Here is a 6,262-nt window from a genome sequence, read left to right as displayed (position 1 = left end):
AGCAAGACATTTCTTCAGTATGAACTGCCATCCTTCTTGCTTGTTTCCTACAATAAAAGAACATYGCTGTGAGAATTCGCTGACTGTAAGCAAGCTGGTAGTCTTGGTTGCTTTGACCAGTTCTTCTAACTCTAAGAATAGAGCTGAAAAGACATTATTTCTGTCCTGTAACCTACTTGCCCAATCTATATAACAGGAATTGGTGTTTGCCTGCTTGAGCTTCAAATACAAGTACCAGGTGAACTTCCAGGTATGGTAATTCCCAATAAAAAAGTAATATGCATGCAAAATATGCCAATATATTTACTAAAATAAATACACTCAAAGAAACAGACCTCCTTCATTTCTCAGTAGGACTTCTTAGCTTGGGCAAAGCCCATTTGTCTCTTAATGGCATCTTTCACCTCATTGGCTTTGAGTCCAGTCCAACATTTCTGTGCCTGAAAACAGAATCCAAATACTACATATTCTTCTGGTCATCTGCCCTCTCCAACCCTCATGCAATATCTAGCCCAGGTTACAACCAGGCATCTCTTCAACTTAAAGACGAGGTTTCATGGCACGTTAACCTCAAAGGGTTTAGATCATTTCCCAGCTTTCCTGTTTTGATTCCACTACAATCAAACAAACACAAACCCCAAACCCTTCAGTTCAATTACACACACATAAAACCCTCCACTAAAATAGTCTGGTAGATCTAACAGATGTTGTTGGGGCTTCAGATATATCTGAAATAGTATCAAATGGTCAGAAAAAAATCAAAATATTTTTCTGTCACATGCTGTCATACATTGTCAGGGAACCTTGTGCTGTAGCTACATTGAAGTTGAATCTGATTAAAAGATCAGCAAACAAGGCAGGTTGAGGGGAATTTGATCTCATCATTGCTATGCCTGGAAATACCTGTCATCTTCTAGGTTGTCCTGCACTGTGACACTCTTTCTCAGCCAGTTTGCCAATGGACATTCATGGTGGTGACATTCTGTGCAAGCAAAGAGAAAAGGAGGTTAAAAAAGAAAAAAAAGCTGATCCATTCCAATTTTATTTTCAAGTCCTGTATTATTATTCCTCTGAGATCGAGCCTAAACATAAATACCAATTATCAGAGCTACAGACAAATGAATAATTTGATGTAAAACAATCCTGCTTTATTCAAATGAGAGTAGAGGTGAAATTAGAGCTACGCAGGATATTATGTTGAAAAGCACACACACAGACAAAAAGAAAGCAAGCAAAATGTCTAATTTTAACATAGTGTTGTTATCTGTGATTAATGATTTCCGTGGGTGTATAACTCTTATGCAAAAATGCCATGTAATCATGTACATATTTGATTAAATAGCTTAATTTGTGTTCATTTAAAAAAAAAATAAAATAAAGCCAAATAAGCTAGATAATGAGTAGGCGTGTTGTAGGAAAAGCAGATGGGATTCAAAGCACTAGCTGTGTTCAAAGGAAGCCACCAATTTCACTTCAAGAATATTTGCGTATGAAAGCTGATATTTTCTAGAAACGTTCATGGGTAGAACACAGGGGGAAATTTTGCCAAATACTGCTGTTTTTAATGAAGGCACACAGAAATAAAAAAAGTTCAGTTGAGCCCCATTCAAATCCCACTCCTTTGGAGGAAGAGCATCTTTATTTATTTATTTTCTATATTTACTGGGAACGTTGTCTTTCTCTCAGTCARTTATACCTAAAGGATCCTTTTGTTTACCTCTGAGCCATTGACAACAACCTCTCCCTTCTTTGCCTTCACCTGTGGAATTAAATACTGATTTTTCATCACACAATAAAAAAGACACCTCTTAAGACTGGAAATAATGGGGTTTCTTTGTGGGTAAAGCTGTGTAAATCACGGTGTCAAATGAATGGACACAGCTTTAATGGGGCTAATAAACACGTCCCTCTATATTGAGCAAGGGGAATTTTTATGAAAATGATCAAATAAAGTAATAAAAAAGAAGGGGCTTCCCCTCTGGGTTTATGAGCTCTCTCGTTACACATCATGTATGACATACTGACTGGCAGAATATATGATGGACTGTCATACATTGCAGAATGACTTCAATTAGGGTGATAAGATGACAAGTTCCCATAGTTCATATCTGGGTTGGTTGTTTTTTTTCTTTTCAACAGGGCTCTTATTTTGACCTCTTTCTTTCTAATGTTTGATATGAAATTTAAAGGGCCAGTTAAGGTCGGAGGAGACAAAATATGAGTTATGTCAGGAGAAGGAGAGAAGCACCGCCTGTTTCTTTGTTTGCTCTTTTATTCATGGGTAGCATCCTGTAATTCACTAACTATTAAAAATAATTAACACCAACGGCTCTACCCACATGCACCACTCCAGAAAAACAATCCAGCAAGTGCAGCCTGCTGCATAACCTGCAAAAATCACATAGCAACAAATACGGAGGCACATCACACTGCATGATGCCTAAGCATCCACAAGTGCTGTGATCAACCACCTAATCTTGTGTACAGGACCACACAGTCAGATGCTTCAGGGGTGATTAAAGTACCTTTATTTCCATGAGGAAGAAGCTGACTCCATTTCTAGGTCCACAAGAGTACACAGGAGGAAGCAGAACTTCTACATGATTTTCATTCGTTCAAACACAGTCCAGCTGAAAAGCCTAGTTCAGTTGCATCCCAAAGCATTTAACTGCTGAGAGCCAGTGTCTGCTTGAGACACGTACGCAGCCCTCTGCTCAACAAAGGATTTGGATCCCAGATGGATGGCGAGGTGGTGCTGCTGGCATTTTGAACCTCAGAAGAAAAAATATGTAAAATAGAAAGTAGTTCAAGCTTTGCTGATGGCTTTGAAAGTCTGGGAGAACCCACATATGAAAAAAAAATGTAGAAGAGAATATGTTAGAATGCTTTAAATGAGTATGTTCCAATGGTCATCAAGAGCAAATATAGTTCTCATAGGACCTACATATAATTCTATTGCGTCTGGATCAGTTTGAAACTTCTCACTTCCTCAGTGGAAGCTGTAAAATAAACAGAATAAAAACAGAAAGCTGTTCATCCTCTGAAGGACAAAGTGGACTCCTTGATAGTTCTGATCCATGAGACCATCACATGCGTGACCTCAGGGATACCATGGACAGCATTGCTTCAACAACTCAGAATCCAACCCAGGCATTTTACATTGTGGCTTGCTTTGAGACAATCCACCAACCTGGGAAAGGGAAGTGCTCTCCAGGGGAAGATAAATAATTTCCAAGTGGCCTGTTCTGTAGATTCAGCTTTCTTGCAGAGGATTTGCCTTCAAGTCAAGAAATTGCTTGTGTAGGAGTCTCAAAGGCAAATCACTGAAGGAGCAAAAAAAACAGAGATGCTTATCACTGAACAAAGTCATCGGTTTGCTTTGCATACATCCAGGTGGGAATGGTTCTGACTTTGAAAAAYGGCACACATCATGATATAGCCACACAAAAGAACGTAACTCAAAGACAATGAAAATGAAAAGCTTCACCAGATAGAAACTGCACAGCAAAACTCACTTCACTCCTCCTTAGTTCGGGCGAGCTACAAATAGCAGTAGCTACCAGGAAAAATGTCTTTGGCATCTACTCCTTGGGATAAAGTGAGGACTAAATCTCAGCTGAAATGCCTAAGAAGCCCCTGTTGGAAGAGAAAAAGAGAGCAGGAAAAAAAGAGAAAAGGGGGGAAAATCCAGCTGAGTTTAATCTGAACAGTATATCCATCACCAAAAATGATACAAATCAGCTATTACTGGATCATGCAAAAGCAACTCCACTACCTGTGATCCTTCCTTTGCTTTCTAAACCTCTTTTCAGCCCAGCCTAATGAATTGTCAGAACTGTCAGACAGCTCTAAGGAATGACAAATGTCTATGATTTGCTGCTGCTGCTGCTACTTTGCTGAAAACACCTGATGTATATAGTCTTGAAATCCTCTATTTTGTATTACAGGCAAGGAGAGACTCAAGGAATTGGTGTATATGTAGAGTTACTCGCTTTTGTTTTACACACAGGCAGCCTAGTGAAAAATAACATGATAAAAAAAAAGTTCAGGTTGAATATTAAAGCACTCCAAAACGTGAAATGACCCAAAGGAGGCAGAAGATACAACTTCAACTCTGTCTCATTTTACAGTTTCATGTATAGTTACAAGATTTGATATTATGCCTACTGTCTATGGCTTAACATAAATCTTGCAGTGAAATATATCCATACTTGTACATTCCTGATGTTTTCTTCGTCAAAATTATAGATAAAAAGCACCAAACATTCTAACTTCACAAAGAATTTATTTGACAGACAATAAGATCTCTCAAATAATTAATTTGACAAATATCAGAGCTTGAGTTATACAGGCTCCAAACATTTATTATCTTGCAGCCAGATTCTGTGAACATTTGTCATTGACTTAAATGGGTCTAAGATTTCACTTCTTGACGAGTGACAGGCCCTGATGGGTATTTAGTCATTTCTGCTATACCAGATTGGCACTGTACTTAATACATTTGCTAATTCTGTCATAGAACTTACTCTCTGTAACATTCCTCTGCACCAGCCTTCCTTAAAGAAACTCAAGCAAAGCTGTCTCTCCAATAGCAGACACAGAAAAACACAGTTCTGGAAAACAGACCGAGACTGTGTTGCCTAGTTAGTCAGTTGTCCAGCACTTGAATACATTTAAAAAGGGCTGTTATCAACTGCAGAATATTTTTTCCTGCTTTAGTCYTTGTCAGAACATATGTTCACAAGCAGCTTAGCTCCTAGGCAATATAGGTTGTTTTGTATGACATTATGGGACGGGACTTGCCTTAGGTGAGTAGGCATGCATAGCTCAGATACAGATACAGACTAGATAGACACAGACAAGACACTATCCCCGAAGTAAATTGGAAATAGGATCCTGAGCTGAGAAAGTCTGGGAATGTCAAAAAATTGGATTCCTCAGCTGAAAAAAAGTAGAGGAAAGGACAATGGAAACAAATTGGGTCAAAAAAACCAAACTAAGTGGTTCTAATCATACCTCTTACCATCACAGAGTGAGCTTTACAAATCTCTTCTCAGGCAAAAATATCTGCTTGAGCCAAGGCACCAGGTTATCATCTCCCTTCGCTTCATAGGAAGGGTGTGCTGATGAGATTCGGGGAACCTTACAGGACATCACCACGGGTGGATAACAAAAGGAGCCCGGTCCTCGYTCGGCAACGGGGAAGGAAGCTCTCAAACACAGTGTTGGTCCAGTAGATGCACTGCAGATGAAAATGTCTGTTTCCAGACAGGAGGAATAATGAGAAATAAATGYCAAAAAGATTACTGGGATCATCTCTTAGATTAACTCTATTTTGACAACGGTTGGGGTTTGGGAACTCCTCTATGATTTAACAGTAAGAATTCCTCTTTAAGTGGCCTAAAACTTCCTGCTATATCATCACTTGCTGTTGTCAAATAAATAATCATGCGAAATCAGCTGCAGAGAAAAGTCTCCTGTAGAATAGAGTTCATGCATGACATATGATATATCTTTTCAAAGGGACAGATACATCTTTCTTACAGCCAGCATRCAGCTTCCTTCACTGTACCTTCCCTTCCATCCAAATCACCTCAAATAAATGTGAGTTCTGCTGTGTTCACAGTAATTCCTTCATTTTTAAACACATAATGGAAATGTATAACTAGTCCTCATAAAAATTTATATCTCAATTCGTCCCTTTAATTTATAACAGGCCCTCCAGGCAGTTATTATTCAAACATTAATAAAATGCCTATGGATCACCAAAAGCATCAATTTTCACATTCACCTCTCCTCCTATTTGTACATATATAAAGCCAGATTAGAGTTAATGCCACTTCTGTGTCTAACAACAATTATGCCTTTAATAAGATAGGAACAAATGATATATTATCTTAATCACATTAGGAATTTGAGTTCTTTTCATGAAACAAGGTTGAATTTTTTATGCCCTTTGTGGCAATTGTTACTTAACAGCCTATATGTTTGGATATTGCAGTTTATGCAAATGTTCATGTTCTATAAATTTTAGATTTATCTCCATTTATCATTTCACGTGTTCTAATATACAGACATTGCAGTTTAACGCAGGGCTCTGCACACAGTCTAAAATATGATTAGGACACTTTTCATTTATTTATACCATAGAGAACAGAATGGGGAAGGCAGGAGGGGAAAATCACTGTCACAGCAGCTAGACCTCAGCTTCCATAAGGCAATGTGCTTTCCAGAGCTATGTCTCAGCCACACACATTTTCAT

The 6,262-nt window shown here is 38.4% G+C and overlaps 2 long non-coding RNA genes across 2 annotated transcripts; both read right to left on the bottom strand.

Moving 5' to 3' along the window:
* Positions 1–403: 403 nt before the first annotated feature.
* Positions 404–3,002, bottom strand: LOC112948321. The gene is made up of 4 exons (XR_003249589.1): positions 2,945–3,002; positions 2,526–2,833; positions 904–982; positions 404–440 (listed from the first exon to the last, which is right to left on the bottom strand). It is a non-coding gene; the product is annotated as an uncharacterized LOC112948321 (long non-coding RNA).
* A 560-nt stretch (positions 3,003–3,562) lies between these two features.
* Positions 3,563–5,250, bottom strand: LOC112948322. Its single transcript, XR_003249590.1, has 2 exons — positions 5,017–5,250; positions 3,563–3,636 (listed from the first exon to the last, which is right to left on the bottom strand). It is a non-coding gene; the product is annotated as an uncharacterized LOC112948322 (long non-coding RNA).
* Positions 5,251–6,262: the final 1,012 nt, after the last annotated feature.

This window comes from Nothoprocta perdicaria, unplaced genomic scaffold (genome assembly GCF_003342845.1).
Source record: "Nothoprocta perdicaria isolate Ctin4 unplaced genomic scaffold, notPer1 scaffold_26, whole genome shotgun sequence".
NCBI classification, from domain to species: Eukaryota; Metazoa; Chordata; class Aves; order Tinamiformes; family Tinamidae; genus Nothoprocta; species Nothoprocta perdicaria.
The sequence above is the reverse complement of the archived record's forward strand: the minus strand, read 5'-3'. Positions and strand labels throughout refer to the sequence as shown.